General features: G+C 34.0%; 1 protein-coding gene across 3 annotated transcripts in view; it reads left to right on the top strand.

Moving 5' to 3' along the window:
- The window catches only part of LOC126920757 (autophagy-related protein 16-1), a 607999-nt gene that overhangs the window by 9276 nt on the left and 573029 nt on the right, over positions 1-25694 (top strand). The window lies entirely within an intron of this gene.

Raw genomic sequence — 25694 nt, 5'->3', positions numbered from 1 at the left:
ATCGTCACCTTTCTAGACGACCTATTATGCCGCGTTTCATGTAAATCTGCTGTCGAGAGATCGTAAAGCTAATGACGATTCTCAAAAACTATTCCAACAGAATCGTTCCGTGAAATCATTCGAAGGATCTTCAACGCCACCCTTGTCTCCTTGAAATAAGCTACACTTCTTGGATGCTTCCATAATCTTTCACAAAAGAATAATACTGTCTCCTTTCGTCGATGATGTCGATATTCTCTCATCTAAAGTTTGTCCTAGTTTCGTTCCCTACCGACTCTTCATATTGGTAAGGAACTGAAAGTTTTGTGGTTATCTTCCTCGCGTGTACTATCTTCCTCTTTGTGCTTGCTTCGCCAGATCTCGTTAAAAGGAAAGAAGTCATCAGTTGAATGATTTTTGTTTTTTACATGTTCAATGGAGCTTCTTGCGTTGAGATGAAAGACGTGCGTATACGTTGAGCACGTAGATACGTAGTTTTTATGAAAAGCATCAATTGCTTTTAGACTCGGATACCATATATGTAATTGTATTTTTGCTATTATATGTTGTTATTTTGATGAAATTGTGAAGATTGCGTGTCTACGGTGACGTCGTAGAATAACTTCTGACGACTATCGTGAAGTTTATAAGCTGGTTTGAGATGGAGAAAAAGATTTAGCGTGAAGACTGCTGTGTTATTGTTCAAGGTTTTTATCACACTTTGATGTCATCTTATTTTCCATACTCGGAGGAGTATGATACCAGAAATGGTATCGGTTAACGTGTTATTGTAGGCAAAATATTTATTTGTACGATATTCTTATCGGATTGATTGAATCGATATAAACTGTAAAATGACGTAAGAAACGTAAGAAATATATTATTCTAGGCTAAAATATTCTTTTTTCAAAAGCTTCCTAGTATTTCCAATTATTATACGAGGTACTATATTTCAACATAAATCGAAGTTATGAGTTGTTTAAATACAACGTTCTAAATAACTATTTATTTATGAAGATATGTAAAAGTAGTCTGAAAGGAATTAGCACAAATTCAGAAACTTTATAGTACGTACAACGAACATGGACAAGTACTTATCTCTCTAGCAAATTATTTTCACAAGAACCTAGAACTTTTACACAACCTATTGTTTCTTTACCAGGATAACGCGTTGAGCAAAGAATCGAATTTGTCTGTGTTGAACAATCATACGAAGGACTTAGTCGTCGACAATATGTAAGCGTGTAACAAGCGCGAGCGTATCTACGAAAGGTAGATTGGACGATAGCGTGACTCTACAATTCCATGACATACTTCATAGTGCGTTTCTAAAATGCATTGTAAGGTTTCAGGCTGCTTGCTATGCGGTAATATCGCCGTTTATAGCTGTGGCGTTGCCAATGGAATACAATGTGTAATATATCTGTATGAAGGACGGTCAGTGTATTGTTCGCGTATCGTTGGACATGTTAAATGTGATTATTCGTCGCCCTCGGATCGTGACTGTTATATACGGGTATTTCATCCGCTCGGAGGTCTTCCTCTCGTTTCTCTTCCCTTCAAGCCCCCTTTTTTCACTGTTCACTCGATGCATTTTTTCCTGGCGTCTTGTTCTCGAAGCAAGTCGCGTTGAGAATCCACTCAGCAGCGGCAGTTTCATTCTAAAGATTGGCGGCCAATGGCGCGTAAACTTACAAGAAAACACGCGAACTGTGAGGGATTCGAGGCGTAGCCAAGCCACTCTCGGCTATTCACGATGAAAGGTGCGAGAACTGACCGCTTGATGTTTATTCTCCTCTACTTCGTCTCCAACGTTCTACAATGTTTCTCAGACGTTATTCTCGGAACAGGAACCCTTGATCAATTTCCTTACGTAGCGAGCCAATGTTTCTTACTGCTATTCCCGGCGAAGTTGACTCGTATCAACGCATATGTAAGTACGCCTCTCGTTCTGTAAATTATAGTTCCCTTTATTCAGTTTCTCGTCTTGGCGACGCGACGCGTTCAGGAAATGCGTGCGTATAACATTTACTTTCACATCGATTATTCAAAGTCAGTCGGTGAAAAAGTAGTTGGAAAAAGCAGGCGCAATTACGGAATTTCAGTATTTGAACGAATTGCTCCTGTAAGACGCAGGATCATTCGCGGATAGATTTTATTCGAGCGGGTATAATAGATGCGATGGAATTCATGAATAAAGTTTTTCCCTTAATCATAGAAGTACCTTTACTTTTCTCTCAGTTTTTTCTTTCTATTTGCTCACAGTGCTTTTTCTAACAAGGGAAAGAGAGATGGAAATGGAGAAAGAAAGAAAAAGAGTTTCTCACAGTAGCGGTAGAATTGAAAGCCATGGGTTGTCATCCATTTCTTTCTTTCCCTCTCTATTCCGATCTTCATGGCGGTTTGGATGGTCTCTTCCTTTTTTTGGTCGCTGACCTCGCTTCCTAAATTTTATATTTCTCGCTAGGACCCTTGTTTGTCACCCTCCTGGCAGGGAAACGATGCGTTAAACGAATATCGATGGTATTGGAGGGTACCTGGTCAGAGCGATAATGGACTCAATTTCGCGGCAGTAGGGCGCCAGTCGTTTGGATTTCTCACGTCCCGACACGGTATCGATTCTCTGGCGAAGCCCTCAGTGATTTCCTGGTCGTTCACCATTGTGAAATCGCCATACCTTTTACACTTTTCTCCAATAGAGGTGCAAGCTCTCGCGTTCCTTTTCATGTCCCGTTCTTTGTTCACGATTGTAAATAACAGCCACGTAACAATAACACGAATACCCTTTAATTGTCAAATCGCCACTAACTATAAAAGCATTTGTACCTAAATCATGCATTGTCAAAAATTGAGTGGTACGTTTGGGTAGAATTCTTATTCGTGTGTTAATATGTGAATTATTTTTAATAAACGAAAGAGCTTTTTCTCGTTTTAATTATTACTAGTGATGCAATGGAATATACCAATTTATAGAGTAATTTGTTTTCTTCGATAAAAGAAATTTAACACCTATGGGAAATTTTACTATATTAAATATGGATTCCATCAAACTTTATAATATAATTCTACTTTACTGTACAGAGTAATACATTTTATACCTCACTATAAAATGTATTATATATATAAAGCAAATTGAATAAAATTCTATATGCGTATAAAATTCTGCTATATTAAATATAAATCCTCTGTTTTGTAATATAATTCTGGATTTTATCTTCTTCCAAATAGTTTCTGAGGAGCGGTTTTAATTTATAGTTTTCACTAAATGTGAGCGATTTTTCTTATAATTCTGTAAAATAACGACATACGAATTTTAAGTTTTCCATTTACGTTGTTAAGAAGAAGCGTATACAGGAAGCACGTAAAGATGCAGACAAATGATTAAGACTAATCAAGTTAATAAGTAATGCCATCGAACATGTTCCTTTACAATTGGTTTTAATTATTCGAGACGTACTTTACTATTGAGTTTTATCCTACTTAAATATGATATTTAAAGCACGTATCTAATACGAACCGAAAGACAGGCATACTTTACTACTTGCCTATACACTTCCGCAATTAACTGATGACTAAGTTCTAACGAGGCCTGGCTCGTTGATTGCTGCTTTATGTCTCGATTTCCTTTTGGCTGGAACACATGAGTTTTTTGTTTGATCGTTGCTAGCCTCTGATCGCCGATATAAAATATATCCTTGTACAGAGTGAAGCTATAACGTCGTGCACTTGAAATATTTTCCCTTCTATCTTTAGAAATACCAAGGAAGTATTCGTTTTGGAAGTTGCATAGCGTTAAGATGCTATAATACGCTGATAATAAACTTTTTTCTCCGGAAATGTATCAGAAAAGTTACTTCAATTTTCTTAAATAATACGTTCTGCCTTTTTTTTTCCAATGTCGGTGCAATGGCTGTCATTTAGAAAATTTTAATGAATCATAACGCAAGGTCATTAGATATCAAAGAAAAGGGTAAAATAGAGATCTTTACGTTATGAGAGCTGCTGAAAGTACTGTTCACCTCCATCATCGCAAAATTACAATCATTGAATCTCGGAAGCATTTATTTTGTCTGTTTGATTGTATTATGTGCTGCAATGATTTTGCTATTCGCTACTTTTTGCGTAAAACGCTTGTAATTACTTGGAGAATATTTTCCAATAGAAGAATTATTATTTCTTTTTTTTATATGTAATGATCTTACACTGCATCTTCGAAGCTATAAGTCCAAAGACGACTTATTGTATCAGAAATAGGAGACTATGACGTGATATTTAACAAAATTAGATAAAATTTCATCACTTGTACGTATAAAAATATTATTACTGGCATTCTGTGACATTTATGAAACTATAATATGCATTTCTATAATATAATACCTTCTCATGTCTCGAAGAATAACAGAAATGTTGCACGTAATAATAAATTTTTAGATGAAAGATTATGCCAATTATTAGCATTTACATTATATGTTTAACTAAATTTTAACACCTTAACAAGTGTAATGAGTTCTGAATAATACAGATGACAGGTGAAGCAATGGAATAACTTCATTTCTCTTAATCTTCACGATGAAAAGGTAAAAATGATTTTAGATAGGTAGATGGAAATTAGACAAATGTTCATATTCAAGTCGAAAAGAAAAAGAAGAAAAAAGATGGATAAACCGGTTCGACTAAGGCTGAAGCGTTAATTCAGGAAACACGAAGGTGCTCTCAGGCGTCATCCAGTAATTTCAGGGTAACACGGTGGGCACTGGGTACCACGATGGTAGTCCCCTTCGTTCAAAGGCATTACTTTCAAGCCGAGCTCAGTAATTACCTTGCAAAATTACCGCATTTACATCCCTAATAGGAATAGGTGGATATAGGTAGGAATGTCAGGTACGCTGCGGGAATATCACGGAGGGAGAAAAAAGAGTGCAGGGAATTAATCTAAACACTGGCTTTGCAGTGTCCTTGCGCCGCGTGTTGAAGAGAACGAGCCGTTTCTCGTTGTTTCCTCCTGGCATTTTTATTTTCCGTTGCTCATCGATGGGGCTACAAGGAGCGGGTGGCTATCAGTTTTATCGAATTAAGGCTGGATTGCACGTAATACCTATTAAATCCCAACGGTACATGCGGAGAATCCATGTGGCCAGACGCTGCCTCCCATCTTTTATTGATTTATTTCTAGATGATTGCAAATTTCTAGCGGAATTAACGTTTACCTTCTGCCTCGTTTATCTAGCAATTCCATTTATGAAAGGCTGGAAAAATGTTCGGCACCAGTTGCTCGCTTTAAGGTGTTCGTTTTTCGATATATGTACATTGGATTTTCAGTTCGTTTAAAACAATTTATTATTCTTCGATATTTTTATTGTGAAATATATATTCTGAATTATTTCAGAATAATATAGTATTAGATATTTTTGGCAAATAATTAAGAAATTAAGAAAGGACGATGATAATTTGTACAGCAAATTTTTATGTATTTATTTTTATGCATTAATTTGTATGTTCAAGTGTTTTGCCATTTCCATCGCACATGATAAGTGAACAAATGCGTTTACAATGAAATACTTAATCGCTTGTTATACTTTCATGTTAAGAAATTGTTACATAATCTTTTTCGTTACTGTAATATATTAGAAAATGGTGCAATTGGTGCTAAATTGCAGGAACCAATTGATAGTCAAATAAAAAAAAGAGAAATAAAAAATTGACTCAAATATGTCATTATCAAGAAATGTTTAATGTTTAGTTTTGCTGCGTGTTTTGTTTTATAATATAAAATTATTATTTTACCATCGTACTTGAGGTGAATGCACTGACAATCGATATTCGTTATAGTTTGTGAAAGTCAGGTTCTTCCTATTTCCTGTCTCATTATTGAGGGTATATAAACCACATATATTATGAATAATATTCATTGTACGTGTACGTGTCGAGTTATGCAGTTAAGCAGGAACGAAAATTAGCACCCTTGCTCACGTGAGTTTTCTTTGGCCTTACATGCTACACCATTTTTCCCTTTTACTTTCCTCTTTATATTTTTTATATTTAGCCAGTGACAGCGTATTTAGTTCACGCAGGACGAAACACGAGATCTGAATTCAACGCGAGTATGTTTTCAAATACATATATATTCTACGTGTACACTCGCAAAATTTTTTTGGGACATCGTACAGCGTTTTCAACGAGGGAAGGATTTAAATTTTACGTTTATTTTCGTACTAATTATAATAAATCTTTGTCGAATTTTCTTTAAATATGTTGTTAAATTATGATAAATTTTAGATATTTTTATTTTAAATGATACGGAAATAGCAAATGTTTGGCTCTTTTATAGCTTTTACAAATTATTTGGAATTTTAATAATTTGCGCATTTCTCGTTATTTTTTTTTTTTTTCTTTTAATACTCACAAATTAACGTTTCGCAATTTCCTACTAATAGAGAATATTTTGAGTTCGATATGCGAAAGTCCATAAACAATTTTCTGTTGCATTTGAATCTCTCAAAGTTATATGTATAGGAAAATATTTGAAATATTTTCTTCTATCATGGAAGGACTTCTCTACTTTCCTTTGGTCGCATAGGAATTTTTCATCCATATAAGATTTCTTTGTATAGCTACAAATTTCTGGTTGGTTGACAATTTTTATTTTATAACAAATATATTGCAATTATTATTCTTTTATAAAATACTCCTATTCACTCGTCCATAAATATTACTTCTATTCTGCTCACAACAGAAATAATTCACATTCTGTTCTCATGCTACTTATTAAACTCCATTTTGTGTAAATCAGTATACCGCGTTGTCTATTTCCAATTCCAATTTAGGAACCGTTTGTGTTTCCGCGCAACACTTGGAAACGACAGAATCGGAAACTTTTGCAGATTCTCTGTCGTGGAATGGTGTAAATGTTCTGGCCGTTGGCCAGGGACACGCCTAACGAAATCAGCACGTTTGTAGTGAACAACACACGCGGGACAATGAACAACCTGTAGATATTTGGCCAGCTAACTATGTCTCGAATGGGAGTAGAGAAAGAGACGAAGTGAACCCTTGGTTTACGAAACGGGTGTTAGGTTTCTATAAGAATCTTGGTGGAACTTGCGGTGAGATATATACATATATACATATATAATATGTATATATATACACGTTCATAAATATTACCACGACACCTGCTAACATTTTTCGACTGACATCTTTATACACAAACTTTCTTTATTATCTAGAATCATATTTTACAAATATCTCTCATTTTTTTGTAACATATTTTATAGGTATATATATATTATAGCGTAAGAAGGCAGAAGCCAGTTCTTTCCACCGTCGTTTCACTATTTTTCATTCGTTTTTTTTCTGTGTCCTTGGTACGTACCTCGATTGATGCCCTCGACTTCAGTCGCATAACCACGACTGCGAAAGTAATTAGTATTTACGCCACTTTCAAAAACAGCGTCGGTGTCTTCCTTTCTTTCATGTTTTAACCCAGCGTGATGCAGAGAACTTCGCCGAAAGATTCATAAAAGCATATGCCCAAATAACGGGCGGTGGTGTGTGCATGCGGAATTCAACACGAATACAGAAACGGAACTGGCATCACTGATGGACATATACAGAGAGAGAGAGAGAGAGAGAGAGAGAGAGAGAGAGAGAGAGAGAGAGAGAGAGAGAGAGAGAGAGAAAGAGAGAGGTCATGTCCTATATGAGTTAGCCGTTAATTAGAAATTAATGCCCTGCTTCAGACACGTCTTGAATAGCGTTAATGGAGAACTGTGAACGCTTGCAATTTGCCTCCATGATTGCCAGTTACATGTTTTGCGATCGAGCTGCTATGCACATTAGAATTTCAGATGTCAGTCGATATTAATCATAACGAGATTTAAAGACGACAACTCGTTTTCATTGTTAAGATAACGAAGTGTTAAGTTAGACTTCACTGGTTCTTTCATCGTTTATATCATGTTAGGTAATGTCCAAAAAGAACTTGGGTGTTCTTAAAATAAGGTTTGCGACAGTTTCATCGCTTTTTCCAGTCATGCTCGTCGTGGAGGTTGACATTGTTTGAAATCTTTATCTCGAATTCTTAGTTCGTCTGACTTTCGTTACTCTTGTCTGATGTATAACAGTTTATCGATAGAACATGTTAGTACTGTATTTTTTTTTACAAATATATGAAAATAAATATTACAATTTTTATATTTTAAATTTAGTTTTTAATTATTCTACAGTCGAATAACGTGCAATTGATTATACACAGCCGTTCGTCAATAAATTCAGTATAATGTTATTAGCGCATATCACGAGTTCAATCAGTCCAGAATATTGGATTGATCTTTTATTAGCAAATGCAAAATACACTTATCGTTGTTTCATGCATTTATTTATTGTGATCAGTATTTCAAATATTTTCTTTTTTTATAATGACATTTCCCTTAATTAACATGCTTTCATTCAACAAGACAAAATTATTTTATCCTTAAATATCAGCCTCATATAAAGGAATTAAACTACGGCTTGTTTAAATATTTATCCACCGGAGGGTCTTTACGCACGAACAGAACAACAACGACATCGGATATAATTGAAAAATCAAAAGAGATAATTTTGTCGGTGTTGCCGACGTTGGTCGATAATTACCAATTACAAAGTAAAATATAATTCGATTGAAGCGTACATAACTGGAAACCATTTTCTTTATCTCATCGGAATCGTTTAATAATTTAATTAGATCTGGCTGGTACTTTATTAGAGGATCATTCAGCGACCAAACCTTTCTCGCCATTTAATTCCATCCATTTCTGTCGGAGCGTAAGCATACAGAAAAGAATTGAATGAACGGTTGACAGGAAGAAAGGAGGGGAAGCAGGAGGGACAAAACGGAAGAAAAAAGAGAAGATGAGAACGAAAGGGGAAGAGGAGTTTCTTAGACACGCTCCAATTACGGTGTTCAGCGCTTTAGAAGAGATTATAGATATAGCACAATGACTACCTCCGATCTAAATCGGATTTAGCTTCAATTCAAGTCGCCATTCTTCGAATGCTTGGTACTCGTGTGCTCTGACCACGTACACGCGGCTCGAGTTGCAAGTTAAAACGTGCTCTGAACCGTGTATGTAGGTCTTCTGTATTTGCAGCTAAAAGCGAAAGGGTGAAATCGGCTGGAAAGCGCAAGCTTTTACACTTTTGACTTCAGTCAACGGGCCTCGTCTCTTTTCGAGCCGGCACACTGTGCATTTATTGTATCCATTATTCTCGAACCGACATCGTGCGTGTGCTATTACGCATCGCGTGACAATGTGGAAGGCGTGTGCTGTTTTTCTGCGAAACTACGCGACCGCGCGCGCAGAAAAGGAACGACAAGAGAGTGAGGTGAACGTTCTTTGACATTTCTCGTTACAACGCCATTGTTTCCCATGCAACGTGACCCTTTGTTCTCTTCCTCGTGATTGCGGGCGTCTTCTTGATTGGCGTGAGATTAATCGCGAAATAACACAACGTGCGAAAATTTTTTACTTAACGACGTTACCTGTAATCCGCCGGAGGAATTGCTTTTTTCGTTATAAAAGAACGACGGGGAATGCGCCGGGTTTCTTTTCCACGGGAACTACGTGTTTTCTCTGTGTAGCTTCGATTCGTTTCTACTATGGTAGATATACGTATATGAAATTAACAAGTTTTGAAATTACTTTTATAAAGACGGACATATGAAAAGTGCAAGATTATTTGAAATGAAAGTAGGAAATAATAATCTGAAGTTATTTGAATTAATTTATTAGCTTTTACTTAGAAAAGTGACTTCAATTTATATCGAAATTAAGCGAATCACTTTCAAACACTTTCAAATGAAATAATTTGAATTTTAAATATTGTAACGTATTTCACATATATTTGAGCTGTATTATGTTATGTAAAAGCATTTGCCCTCAAAATTGTTCCCATTTTAATAATGAGGACTTGAATAGTAACTTTATGAGCCTACGTGTTTGAGGCAAGGATATCCGTATTTCTGACACAATTAACACAATGGAATCGGAAATTATTGTTTCAGGAAATATTTATCTAGATAAATATTAAAATACAAGCTTATTTCATTTCATAGACAAATAATAAGATAATTAAGAAAGTCACTCTTTCATTCAAGTAGATCTATAAAACTAAATTATGATCAAGTTTCACAGTTTTCATTTACTGAGTCAGAACGCTGGTTAAAATTTGTAAAAAAATTTATTTCAGATATCCATTGGCCGTTGTTGATATTTCTCATGATATTCAAGCTTCGAAATTGTTTTCTCTGAAAATTCATTTATTTCACTATTGCATCATTTATTGCAGAATTATTACATTCTGATATTTCCTCAAAAATGGCTCGTTTAATTTTTCAAAACTTCCGAAATATATCAACAAAAGAAGAAATAAAGGTAAAAATGTATTCCAACCAATTTTAAATGAGCAAGGTATTAAGATTTACATTCTATGCATTATTTGAAGCATGGATCGAAAGAGATCTATCTGATCTTTTTCTATAGAGAAAATTATGCATACCACGCATAAACCAATATGGCTCTGGTAATTCCAATTCGTCTATCCTCACTGCTATCCCTTCTTTTCTCTTGTGCTTTTCGCTCGTTCTATATCTTTCTTCAATTTCTATAGTCGATGTTTCACAGCTGACACAAAGCCGACATTCCATGGCATGCTTTAAACGTAAATTGAGCACGAAACTATTTTCGATATCGCAGCCATTCGAATCTAACGAACCAGCCACGTTCATTCGCGGTATCTATCCCGACAGGGTTGCAAAACTCCTTGGAAGGAATTTAATTAATGGGACACGGTTTGTATGATGTTATTCGCAGTGCCATCCGACTTATTCTCTTCCTTGCTCGTGAACATTTCTCTGCACCCTTTGCCCCAAATATGAACCGGATTTAAATTAAAAGTGTCGAGAACTTTTAACGGGGAGATTCCAACCCGACCAAACTCCTGAATTCTGAGCTAATTAAATCTGGAGCTTGGCTTATTGCAGATCTTGGGTATTGTATCTCGAACAGTCTGATTACTGCGATAATTGTGGCGTAGTGAATGGTAATACCCGATAATTATTGATGACTTTTAATTTCACCGGATGGAATTTTAGCGGGAATATGTGATCGATCGGAAATATCATTTCGTACCTGTGAATATTTTATAGCTTGTCGTTTTTTGAATATAAATTTAATACGGATTCAGATTTGTGTAGGATCAAGCTCGTATTTGAATGGAATATTTTTTGAATAACTATTCAAATTACGTGTTATTTCAATGAAATATTCAACCAATAAATTATTTTCAAATACGGTGTTTTATTTGGAGAAATAAATAGTTCACCAGCTGTGGACAAAGTTTTGTGCTTTCAGTTTTCTGTTCTCTATACTTTTGTAAGCAAAACTATTTTCGTATTTAAAAACTAAAATACTGAAATATTCTCGTATATCTTCCTTTTCGTTTTTCGGTTTTTAATTCAATAATTGAACGATTTTCACCAACAAGGACAAAGCTTCAATATTTAAATTGTATTTATCGGAAGAAAAAGGCATAGGTCTTCTATTTAAAGGAGCAAAAATTCATACTCTTTTGTTTCGTAAGAATCGAATATTAATAAAATTAAAAGATCGATAAAGAAATGGAGTTGATCCAGTTTGGCTTATGAGAGGTTCATTTGTTACGCGCATATAAACTTCCAACATGTATCTTAACCTAGACGCTAATTCACAGTTGTGTTCGTAAATTAATGGCTCACATCGCGTTACAGGAAGTTTTCGAAACTTGTTCGAATCTATCTACGTGACGAAATCGCTCTCTCAGTGGGATATTTAATTACTGTCTTTGCGAGACCCTCGTGCGCGTTATTCGTTAATCCCAAGTCTTAAGTTAATGGAATTAGTTGATGGATCTTTGCCACAGATAAATGTAAAACCTTCGTTTTCCTTGCATCTCTATCTTCCTTTCTCTTCCAACGCTTTTACACAGCTAATCCCCTACCATCATTTTAACTTGTGCGTCTCGCCAGTGCCTGTCCTATTCCACTGATTGTCCCCTTGCGTCCTCTCCTACTCTTCAGCACCACGATGTTCCTTGTTGGGTCGTGAGATCGAGAGACGACTACCGACTATAATGGCACAATGTCAGATAATTTCGCACGCAGTGTTCTAGCTCCATTGTATCCTCAAATAGAGTCTGCAGAGGTCTTATCTGCGAACCAGTGACGGTTCAATTAGACGAGTCTAGCAATCTCTCTGGTGGTATAAACAAATGTTGATATATTAGGATCAACCACATTGTGCTCTCGTGTGCTGCATGTGTGGAATGAGTGATGAATGCGCATGGCTCTGAATAGTGTTTCAATGGAAACTGGAGGTTCGTTAGGTACTGGACAAAACAGGATCAAACGTTTTCACGTAAAATAATTTTTCATACATATGAGAAGGGCATAAGAATGGAATTACATTTAATTGCCAGATAAAAAATAATGTATTGAATTTTGGATAATTAATATATTGATTTTTATATTGAATTTATATAGTGTTTAAGAGATTGATATGCTTTCTCAAACTATTAAAGATCGAGTATTTTTAAATTCTTATATTTTTAATTCTCTATTAAATTGACTTAAAGTTAGGTAACGTTGGTCAACTTTTATCAGTCCAAAACTGTCTCCTTGGTATTTACGATTTATTATAAACATTCTTTCTTTCTTTCTTTCTCCTCCTCTTTCGTATAATATATTACTTTTTTAAAGTAACATTTTAATCTTCAAAATGACTCCAAAATATTTCTTTTCTAATAACAAATTATTAATACAAATGAGCAAATGCGTTTGGTCGAAGTTTATTATCTCAATATATGTCACATTTGTCAATAAATCAGAACCATATTAAAAATGTTTATTTCGTTATCGGCTGTTGCTTTCACTTATTTTTTGTTTTATTCTCTCTTTTAAAACTATGACTGCGAAGATGACAATAACAGCTCGAATCGCGAAATGTCTCTTCATCGGCATAAGTTTATGCATATTGAAGTTACAGCTGCAGTGTACTTCATTGATATTTGCATTCAAATTGCAACATGGATCTGTCTAAACACACGGTATGTTCTTAACCACCTTCTCTTGTCCTCGGTAAATTTCAGAATAAGTTATTAATGATTTACATAACACGCGACGATTATAACACTGGTTCAGAGGATTTTGCTCAGTTTACCAACGATTAACAGGTGACGAATGTAACGCTTTGTATTACGGAGCAGAGATTAATTTTTCAAAGCACTGCAAACACCTCCGGCTTGTATGGTTGTTTCTTCACAACTGTGCTTCTCTGATGTTTCAGTTTATTCTTTTCTGTACTGTTTAGAATGACATTTGAATTCTTCATCTTAAAGTTAAAAGAAAAAACGTGTCATTATCATATCAAGTGAGTTTTAGAATTCCCGGCTGTCGTTATTAGGGTAAACGGTTTAAAGTACAGTTAAATATGAATAGCGTTGTTCTACAGAATATTTTGTAATAAAAAGGTCTTAAAGTAAATACAAATATCTACTTTTTTCTAAGTTATTCCATTGTTGTGATTTTTGTTATTTTCGAATTTTATATATTTTTTATGTTTTCTTGTTCTTCTGATAAACCCTTGTACCTCCATCTATAAATCTGCGTGCTTTTAATTAACTATTGTTTGCACAAGAATGTGTACCTAGTTCTTAATTTACTGAAACATTTTTTTACAACAAATCGAACCGCAATCAGAATCAATATTCATACATATTCATTAACATTATATTAAGATCGGTTTATATATTTGATTAAATATAATCAACTTACAGTTTCATAAAAGAAATATCTAACACAATATAAGTTTCTTATATGAGTTTTATAAGAATATAATCCCTATCGTTTCTTCTTCAAATAAAACTATGTATTTTAAAAAAAGACTATTATTCACGTAACTCGTTCTTCGAGACTTTTTTTCCTTTCAAACATCTTCTACCAAAGAAAATAAACTATCTGCGATACAAAACAATCCATTCTGTATGCATAAACGACTATAATGACCGAGATGATTGTTCAATCTGCAACCTATTAAGGATACCGGTCGCCGGCTATAAAGACGTAACGACTCGTTAAAAATTGACGTTTCAAATTAGGATTGCCTCTTATGAAAGAACGAACATACTCTGGGTAAAAAGGAGGACGTCTGATTACAAGACACAAAGGAATCATTATAATGTCCAAAGTAGACGTGTCTGTGCGTCCGTGATAGCCGGGATGGGGGCAAAAGGATCCTCGCTAGGTCAAAGATTATAATTAAAGACGAATCTTTATTCGGAATAGACCAGTTCGGAAGGTCTCCTCGTGAATCGCCGTTGCTATAGTTACGATGAAAGCGGACAGGAATATCGACCGAGAAACTGCACTAGACGGACGCACTCAATTCGCTCGGTTAAGTTCGAGCAAGGAGAATAAAGAAAGGAAGAAGACGAATCAGGGGGAGGGATGAGAGGCCAGAGGGTTGGGCAGCACCGATGTTGCGACGTCAGGGAAGGAGGTGAGAAGGGAGAAAAAGATAATTAGTTGATTCGCTCAAGTATAATTAAGTGGAGATTTCACGTTGATCTTCAAGAACGACCGCGTTTTCGTCCTCCGCAACTACCGGCGATTCTTGAATCGACTGTAATACCAGCCTTATCACAGCTCAAATTAGAGAGAACTGGTTCCACCGAGAGATTTTGATGACTGTCGCGAACTTCGACCCCTCGAAAGTATAGAACTGAAAGTGGGTGGTGTTTTCTTCAAGAAATGCAAATGATAAATCACGAGGCGGATCCAAGCATTATGAGGACTTTATGTATTTTCGCGCTGCTGAACCCGCGTAGCTTAACACAATTCGTCGTGATGAATGGGCTTGAACTCTGTTGAATATTATGCGTTGAAATCACGTTTGCTCGGTGTGAACGTGTGTTGCGCGCATCGCGGTGGCGGTACAGATGATAACTTGTAACTAAATTATCGTGTGAAAGTGAATTCTCTCACAATTGCACCGCTTGTCATTCTACTATACATCTTCAAAACGTTCGTTTTTCTTTTGTCTTCCGTGACCATGAAAATCCAGCTAATTAAATTTCGCCTCGTGTTATAACTGTATCACGTTTGTACTCCCATCGAATATCCTTGAATTTCAACAGAGATAAGTCCTTGAGGCGTATTAAATCCCGTTAAGGATACAAATTTTAGAGGATTTCCTTTTCTTTCGCGTCTTGTTTATGAATTTAATATTCCGTGTTGTTCAGAGAAAATCTTCTATAAAGAGTAACAGGCTTTTTGAACCTCAGTTTTAACAAATAATGCATTTAAAAAGAATTTTTACGTGTTTGTTGTACACGGAGATATGTTTTAGGGTAAAAAGTATGCATCGCGGTATTCGTATATAAATTTTCTTTAAAACGCATGATAGTCTAATGAATTAAGTATATTATACATTGGAGAAGTAGGATTTTTCGTTTTGCAATTATACGATTATCATTACTGTGAATAGTAGTAGATTCCATGAGATAGTTGGTGATGAAAGATTATTTGTTTATAATATTGCGCACTGAAATACATAGATAAAAAATAATTAATCATCTAGTGTATGAAGTTAAAGTCATGTTTAGATCGATCTGAGGCAAGAAAGAGATAGAGCAAGAAATATTAAATTAAGATACAAATATAAATTCAGAAGTCACATTGACTAACTCTATAAATTGAAAAGTAAAAAAGATGATGATATGTTAGAAACATCTTTTAATATTTCTCTTGATGTTTATCATCAGGTATTTATTCTAACTTCTCGTGATAAATGAATCTATGGAAATAAATCATCTGTTTCTGAAGAATTGAACATTAATTTTGAATAATGAAATTTACGAAAAATGGAATAATAATAACAGGAAATAAATATTTTTACCATCATTGCAAATTTACGTTCCTATTTATCGAGATATTATGCTAATTTCTGGTGATAAACGATTTTTTGTATTATTTCATATTCTGTATATTATAAAGCTTATATCACTAATACAATCGGCGATGAAAATATCTTTCCGCGAATAGCTTTATTTTAATCGCGTTTAGTTATTCCGAGACAATTATTGGTAGTGTAATTAATGGTAGTTTGTTGATCGTGATTATCCACTCGGCTTAATAATCAGGTACTTGGGCGTTGAACACGCATTGCTGAAGCGGTTTCTCTTGGAAACCGATTTCAAAAGTTCTCGCAACCAACACGATTTGTGCCATTCGTAATAAAGTTCGATCCATTTCACGGCACATAACTACGTACGACTGCTTACAGTCGTGACGGGCAATTTGTGCGTCTCCGCCGGCAATATTTCCGACAATTTTCTTGAGTTAAATCTTCTTCATCGACCATCCACGGAGAACACCTTCACAAATCGAAAAAAATTTACTTATGCTGATTGATTACCGTTTCAAACTCGAAACTGTATGTACTTCTATGTGTAAAGAATATTTAAATGAATGAATATTGAAGATTCAAGGTGAATATTAGTATTTCACTTCGAAATTCTGGATTTTTAACATTTAATTTGCATTGTGAATGTCATATACGTAAATTAATATGTAACAAAAATATGAATTAAATTAAGAGTTGTTTGATTTAAATAAGCTTTGTATATTGCGATGTAACAATTTTCCAATATCGCAAAAAGTAAATATTTGAAGCATTAATTTTAATTAATTTTATCACGTGATTGATTATTCCGTGATTTAATAATAATGACTACGTAACGTTTATTCGAGAAATACAGATTTTAAGAAGGTACTTATTCGTTATAGTAGCTCATTTATATCACATAATCCAATATTTTTCATCTTTTTCATAAGGATTTTTTAATTTATCGTATGTTAGCATCAAAGAAATGTCATTTCTAGATTCCATTCATCTAAAATTGCTCTTTCCATATATTCCTTTTATCTAATAAATCTTCAGCATATTATAAATTTCAATCCTACTTTCTTAATTTTGTTATATCTCTTTTTCTCTTATATATTTCATGTTACGATGTAAAGATAATAAATTAAAGGATAATAAACCTACAACTCAAACAAGAACCGTTCACATTCTACAGTTTCTAATTTTTCTTCTTTTCTTTTAAATCTTCTTTTAAAACTTTGTTATTATTACATATACATTTGGCATTACTATAGACTGAATTTTTATCATGAACAGTTTTTGATAAATTAGAATCGTATTAAGAAAGATATAAATAAAAGTCTCCTTTTTCTTTTAATAAATTTTTCTCTCCTTCATACTCTTCATTCTAAAGATCCTAATATATCTCACACGAAATCTTAAAACAGGCAGCTGTCTTGATAAGATGGATAATGATCGGTTGACGTTGACACAACTCACGAGAAGCTGCATCAATAGTAATTGCGCTATCTAACGTCATCAGCAAAGACTTCACATATTGTACTCGTTAATCACGTAGGATTAAGTTGCCGTGTGACATAAGTTATTGCAGTCTATGTGGTATCCCGTCATTTCTGGTCTGAAATTTATGACACAAATTATTACTACACCTCCCAATAATATAGATAAAAGAAAAGTTTCATAATGCTGATTGTACGTAATAATCGGGTACAGAGGATATTTGTTTTAATTCTAGATCTTTACGTTGTACTTATTGTCATATTAAATAGAACGATCATTTTTTTGATGCACTTACTTTTCATTGCGACTGTATAGTGAAAGTTGCTTTTTTCAAAACTTTCTTTAAGCTTTAACCGTATATAACTTATATCTGGATGGAGTCTGATATTTTATTCCATTACTATAATTTACTGAAGAGTTTAAGGAACTTCAATCGACTTCTATTGTAAAACAATCAACAAACAAACATATGTCTCATTAAGAAAAGTAGTTAAATTAGATTAATTTTTATAATTTAACTGGGTTTTATAAATAAAATAATACCACAAGACTCAAAATCATTCAATTTTTTTTACTTTAAAATTAACGCTTTCAATAATATTTCATTAATTAGTTTTATTCACCATATTGTGTTATATATCTTTCATTCTAATCATTAATCCTTATGCAGACAACCAAAAAACTTTGGCTGTTCAACACGAGAATTTACAATTTTTACTCAAATATCGACTTAAAGAGATATTTTCGATTTTCTTTATATCTGCAATAGTAAATAACAAATTCTTAACGAAGTACAAAAGTAATATTAGTGGTAGATGTAGAAATAGTCGATTGTTAGAAGAAATGTAAAATATTTTCTCAAGCTGTAGTAACCACGATATCGTTTCTTTAGTCCTTAAGCTACGTGCGTCACTGTACAGTCGTTTGTATTTGTGTCAGAAGAGAAACATTGTAGTTTATTAGAAGCATTCTTAGGGGAGTAAGTCTTAAAGTGCAATGAAGTGGTCCCCATATCAGTTTTACTGCACGTGATTCGCAAGCCGTAGTCGTACACGTTTCCTTGGTTATCTTCAGCTCTTAAAGCTCTATATGATGTACATATATGGGGTTCTATTTGTAGAGAGACAATAAAGAATGCTTTAATAAATACCGAGGGAAAACTCTGCTCTTTGTTCCTGTTTCTGACCTCAAAACTCTTCGTCACACCGCAAAAATACTTTTGTTAGGAGTTAGAGACGCATTAAGGAATAAATTACAGCTGTAAGACTTGGATCTAGATATTTTTCAATGGTTCTAGGGTTGAATGAAAATAAGTAATAATATTTCGATGCATGTATTCTAATTGATTGCTTGGCATATTTATTACGACATTGAAATGAGTTTTATACCGAATAATCATTTGTGTTAACAATTTTCTACTAATTGTTAATTATAGACACGCAGATGAATTTGATGCGTTGCTGAAACGAGAGTAAAAATTTCAACACGTTTACAAACAATTAATCCTTTAGTAAAAATAATCACAAGATTATTTGAATTATTTATTTAGATTTTCCTTTGGACATTTCTTTACATCTTCCCTTTTTAAAGACATGAAAATAAATATTACATTTTTCTATTAAATTAATTTTACATCTGTAGTCTAATTAAATGAACTTCTTACGGTATAATGGTATTTTACAGATTGAAATTTAACCTGAAAAATTTTTATATTCAATGAATATATTATTGAATAATTAATAATAATCATTTGATTAAAAAATGTTAAAATATATATTAATTAATTGATACAGTAATTGTCAAGATTATAGATAGTCAAATATATTTTGAGATCTGATTTGCGTTATTTGAATAAGATAATTAGAATTTAATTAAGATACCATCTTGTCATTTGCAGATGCCACTTAAATTTCCTCCTTCTTTACGTAAATTGCATGTCATCCAGAAGATAAAAAGCTGTTGCCTAGACTTACGTATTTAGCAAAACACGTATAAAATGACGGTATTTTACAAATTGTTCTTCATTTATGTATTTGTCGAATTCACCATTAGTAATTATTCTCTGTGATCAAGAGAGACAGAGTATCTTGTTTTGACATTAAGATAAATGAATAGATAGGAATATATTTCTTGTCTGCAGTTTGGCTCTGTTCCTCTGTAATATTAATCATTTTGCCGGTGTGCTTTATTTGTTTTCTTCCAAGGGTGATACTTGGCCAAATTTATTTCTCAATTTTCAAATTGAAATGTTGTCTGCTTATGGAAGAGGGGAATTAGAATTTGCTATAATCTTTTTTCTTTAATCTAAGAATTGGAAAGTAATAATGATTTGATGTTGATACAATGGTGTGATAACAAAATACAGTAATACTGTCTTGAAAATTAAACTTATATCTTCATAAATACAATTCAAGAGATAGAATCCAAGCAAAGATTTCTTTCATCTACTAGATATTAGAACGAATATTATACCTTGCTTTAAATGCTCTACAAAGACACGAAGATCTTAGTCTGATGATAAACTGATAAAATTAGAAACAAACCAACACATTATGTATCATAAGATCACATGGATAATTAATCGTGTATTCTTCGACGGATGCATTCATAGGAATTTCTAAATCTATTTACCATATCAGAGACCTATTCATACCATTGGTTTCTTCGAAAACTTCATCTAACAGTAATTGCCTCGCGAAGATATTTATCGCTGTTAACGAGTATAAAGAAAACAGAACGAATGATCTAAAAATGAATAGGAATTCCCAGGAATGAACCGTTTATCGGCGCGAAAGCTACCGTATCTTCGGACAAACGGTGAAATCGCTCCTTGGAGATTCAGCATAAATTAGCGGTTTTCAGCCTGGAAGAATCGTTTAAACGGTTAGGCGGAATGAAAAGCTGGGCAAGTTCGGCTGGAAGCCTCGCAATTTAGCGGGCAAACGTGACAGACGTGTGTACACACATATGTATGTACACAAGTTCACTACATAGACACATCAATTATGCATGCATCCATCTATCCACCGCTGACAGAGCGTGTATGTGAACGTATGCACGTGTCTACGCCACGGCCAAAGCGTCAGTTAGATTTCCAAATAGGCGTGTTCCTTTGACGGCGTGCATCTTAGTGGTTGTGCCGGCTTTCTGTGGGAGTAGAAACTCACAGCGGCGTAAACACTTCTGTCATGTGTTCGCAGCCTCAACTCGGTGATATAAAATCGTCATGTGGTTGGATGTCAACTCGCGAAAGTTAAGAAAGGAAACGCGATATGGCTTAGCTCTATCAGAGAGAATGAAGAGAAGGCGAAGACTGTAGCTCACGATGCCGAACTTTCAAGATTTTTTATCTAGACAACATATACAGTGGTTCGCGAAAGCATTTGGACATTAAAACAAATTTTTTATGAATATATAAAAAATATTTTGTTGAATTTCATTAGTATTTTAACGAGACACGGCTGTCATGATTATATTGGTAGAGTTTGAAACGAGTCTGAAAATTTATACAGAAGTTAATGTTAATTATAACTTGATCAATTATCGTGGCTTACTAACACAATCAATAAATAACTATGTGAACATATACTTGCAATAAATATCTTGTAATTTCTATATATGTTTTCACATGGATTTTAAATTTTACGAATAAAATTACGCCAGTTGTGTTTCATCATAGCGTTAATGAAATTTCAAAAAGTTTCGTCTAACATACATAATATATTCATAGAAATAACCTATGGTAAGTGTTGGAGTATCCATTTTCGTGAATCACTGTACACTCTGCCGTGAGGATGAAAGGTCTTGGAAAAAAGAAGCAAACGTTTTCTTCTTGCATCCGCGCTGAGCAGTTCTGTTTATTAACTTCTGTCTGTACCGGACAGGAGAAAAGTATTTCTGGTCAGAACCGTGTCTTGCTGCTAGTAGATAGAGATGCAGCCGCGCAGATTCGTAGATAATTCTCGAAGGAATAATCTTTAATTTTCCTAGCGAGATCAGTTTTCATAGTGTACAGTGCTCGATCGGATGGAATGCCAAGTCGATGCACTCTGGCATGCATCATCATGAATGAGATCTTTGTTTTGCGCTGTTACAGAATGTCATTAATATAATGGCTGGCCTGAGTAGCCGTAGATACGTAGCTAAAGGAAAGGAGTTACGGTAGGGTATAATGACATTAATTTAGCATCGAAAGTTTCCTCTGTGGGTAATAAATAATGCGCACGTATCGCCTGTAATTTAACGCTCGTTAATTTTGCAGCCACTCGACGTTAATTTATGCGTCTTTGGGTGTGTCTTACCGTTCTGAACTCTATCACGAATGTTTGAGCGTATGTGAAATGGGAAATACGTCTGGCTGTTGTAACTGGAATGAGTAATCTCTATCGAAGAAACGTAATTCCCACACAATTATTATTATATATTAGTTAATATTTTATTAAACAGTAATCGTATACGTTTCGATATATGGGAAATAATAAGCAGAGTTTTTTTTTTAAGTGGTACGGCTAATTTGAGGATATTAATGTGAGCTGGTGTTTAATTTGGTTCGTAATAGTAGGTAATTTAGTGCGCATCTATGCTGTCTAATCAAAGCTCTATGGCTTAAAGGATTTTATGTTACGCACACCAATATAAGCTTATTTTTAATTTACATTATTTTGTGAACGGAGAGTAGAGAAAGAAGGAAATCCTATTAGATTTATGGATCTTTTTTCGAACTTTGACTCCTACAGCGATGGGTTTTGGTCGTTTCCGTAAATTGACATTTTATTGGTTGACTTTTTTGTCGTATGATTATACTACGTAATTAATGGATCACTATTGCCGAAAACACAATTAGTATGGCGAGAAAGATGTATTTTACACTGTTGAACATACTGTCTGTAAAAACGTGAGGTATCTTGCACAGTATTAGATATTCATAGAGACATGGGCAAATAATCAATAGAATTCACAGTACAAACGATTAATTATGGGATTATGAAATAAAATTTAATCATCAAGTAAATAAAGTTTATTATTTTTTCTCGTTGTAATCTGCGTAAAAAATCTCTTCTAGTATAGATGATTGATTTCCCTGTTTTATATAGTTCGAATAGTTTGAACTCATTGGTGTGGTAATTGACTAATCATTATCTGAAACGATTAACACGAATATAATTTTCTCTTAAAACTGCACCATACAGTGCTAATACGATATTTGATACATATTCTGATATATTCCGTATTTTCATTAATAAATAGTGTATTCAAATCCCGTATTAGAAGCAAATCCGATAACAAACGATAATCGTATTACATAACACAGATATATTCTTTAGTCATATATTCACGTACATACATGCAATATGATTGTGTATAATGCGTGTGCTTTAGCAGTTGAATAATTTCAATAATAGAGAATATTTGCTAATAGCAAATGGCCATATCTTCGCCGTATAATTACTTTATTTCAGCAAATAAATAAAACATATATGTAAAAGAACACGATATTTTAAAGAATCGATGTTATTTAATTGTCTACAAGTAAAATAATCAAAGTTTACAAAAGGAATATTATATATGTACAATTAATTGCAAAACATTTCGTATATCTTACGAGGAGACTATTTCTATGCGAATGAAGCATATATAGCATTATATGATATAATACATCTAATGTAGACATCTATATAAACAATACTCTAACCCTGTAATGGAATTTCGTAGCATTTTAATTTAATAAAAATAGTGAGAAAATAATAATTTGTTTTTACAGAGTATATAAAAAACATTTTACGAGTGATTGTATATATTTTGAATAAACATCAAAAGAAAGTTGTAAATTTTATTACATTAACAAAAAATGCATTATTCCATCATGTACTACTAAAAAACTCTAGTCAAAATATTCCGTAGAATTTAATGTGTCAGCTGTTAAAAACGGTACGAACTTTCCTATCAATCTAATACTAATCAACAGCCACAGCTTTGACTCTTCAATTTGATTCCTTCGATTTCCTGATCGTGAATTTTTCTACGTAATACGCCTTCCACCCTTCATCCTGCAGTGATGTAATATTTGCTCAGCATTCTTGTTTGCCCCCTTCCTTTCTTAGCTGACGAATCATCTCAGTCAGAAATATTTTTAATGCTCTCTCGAGGTATAGAACGGTATGCGCAGACCTTAACCTAAAGTCACCGGCAGTGAGTCACTTATGAGTGATGACCAGGCGAACGAAAACGAAAGTTCATGGATCGGCACGATCGATAACAAGTATGTAGCCCGTGATGCTATCGTTCGATCAAACCGTACAACAAGAGGTAAATTGAGCTGCCACTCGTCGTATCCTGTTTCTCTTATCATCTCTGAAAGAAGGGTTGCTTTCTTTTTTCGCGTGACACGATCTGTTCTGTAATCAACTTCCTCTCTTCTTTCTCTTTCTCTCTAACATTCTTTACCACCGTTCCCATTTCTCACGTCGAATTTTCTTTGCTCTTCTTCTTTGTGGTTATCTTTTCTCAGCGTTTCCTCTTGTACCGTAAGTTGAAAATTTCAAACTCGAGGAACGTCGATGGTCGCTGCATCGATCGAAGTTTCACGATTGCCTCGGGCGTCAACAACGCGCTCGGACTGTACAATTTGTTCAAATCAGAAACTTTTGATATTCCTGATAGAGTTTTCCAGGTAAATCGACTGGAGTTAGTTAAACGTCTTCTTGTATCTATATAATTTTAAGCAAGCATAAATTTAAGCCTTACAAAAAACAGCTGCATATTAATATTTTAGCTGAATTTCGGTACCCAGAAATTCTTCTTATATTTTATATATTTCCTAGAGAATAGGAAAATTCGTGGTATATTTTTATTATATCGGCAAAAATAACGTTTTCAGGAAGGCAAACAGAATGTGCTACATAGTATTTAAATCGATAAATGATGATATGAAGACTAGAATATTTTATTCTTTTAAATATTTGATTTTCATCGTCTGCTGGTTTTATATCGTTTTATTGATCCTCTACCAATTTCACACCTACAGGTGTTATATATGTATTATTTCAGCGGTCTTCTATGAAATTTTAAACTGTTAAAAATACAGGAATTTTTCATCACGTTATGTCCTTCTGCTATCGAAAAGGAAAAACGCAACACATAGTCGACATTATATAAAAAATATAGGAACAAGGCGAATTTATGTTATGACCCGATATAAAAAAATTGCCAGATAGAAGAAATAGTATAAAACAATTGACTTTTTCTTTTCGAAGAACAAAGATGACAGATGTCCTTAACCAACTTAATCTACTTCGATTCATGTTATTCAACATAAAACCCAATATAATTTAATCAATCTTTATCCATCATTGTTACATAGAATTGAGAGCATCGTTAAAGTAGATTAACCGAGACCGTTTTAACTTGTTTAATATTAAAATTAATCTATTTCATATCATCCTCCGTCTAAATGCATAAAATTGGAAGCATTATTATATTTATTATAGGAATGTACGAACGCTGATGGATAGACATTTCGGTTCGCAGTGACAGTAATTGCGATTTCACGAGGTTTCCATGCGCCGTGAACGCGCTTTCTATTTGAATTTTATATTTTGTGTGCATTGTTCCAAGAGGCCAGGCTTGCAGCGTTTGCTCGTTCGACGTCGTGGAAACTGTATAACGTGCTTGCATATCGCGTACTCGAATTGTACGAATCACTAGAATTACTGGAATCGCACGAATCTAATGCGAAATAGAGAGAGAGAGAGAGAGAGAGAGAGAGAGAGAGAGAGAGAAAGAGAGAGAAAATGAGAGAGAATATCGCTTGAGATCTATTCGATGTAGATAAATTTCGATCGATCCATACACGTCCTAAGTGTGTGAACTCAATAGCTGATTTATGATGCAACCTTCGACTAGAAGAAAACTTTGTAGGATTTTCTTCAAGAACGGGATCACTCGAAACTGCTTTTCTAAGAATTCAGAAAGCGCCTTGAATATCACTTAAACTTCCATGTATCCTTTGTAGTCGTGATACTTCATGCCTAAAGTCTTTGAGCTTTTCCTATCATGATGAATAATGAAATTTATTTGAAAGGAAATTAGTAGACCACGAACTGGATGTATTTATTTGGAAAATTTAAAAATATACAAATGTGTAGAATTCAAATAACATGCAAAATTGTACAGAATATGCGAAGCAAAGCGTCCAATAATATTTAATGGATAAAACAAGTTTCTATTTTGGATTTCGTTTCTTTAATCACGTTTGTA

Source organism: Bombus affinis, chromosome 9, assembly GCF_024516045.1.
Source record: "Bombus affinis isolate iyBomAffi1 chromosome 9, iyBomAffi1.2, whole genome shotgun sequence".
Taxonomy (NCBI): Eukaryota; Metazoa; Arthropoda; class Insecta; order Hymenoptera; family Apidae; genus Bombus; species Bombus affinis.
This window is presented reverse-complemented; position numbering and strand designations above follow the sequence as displayed.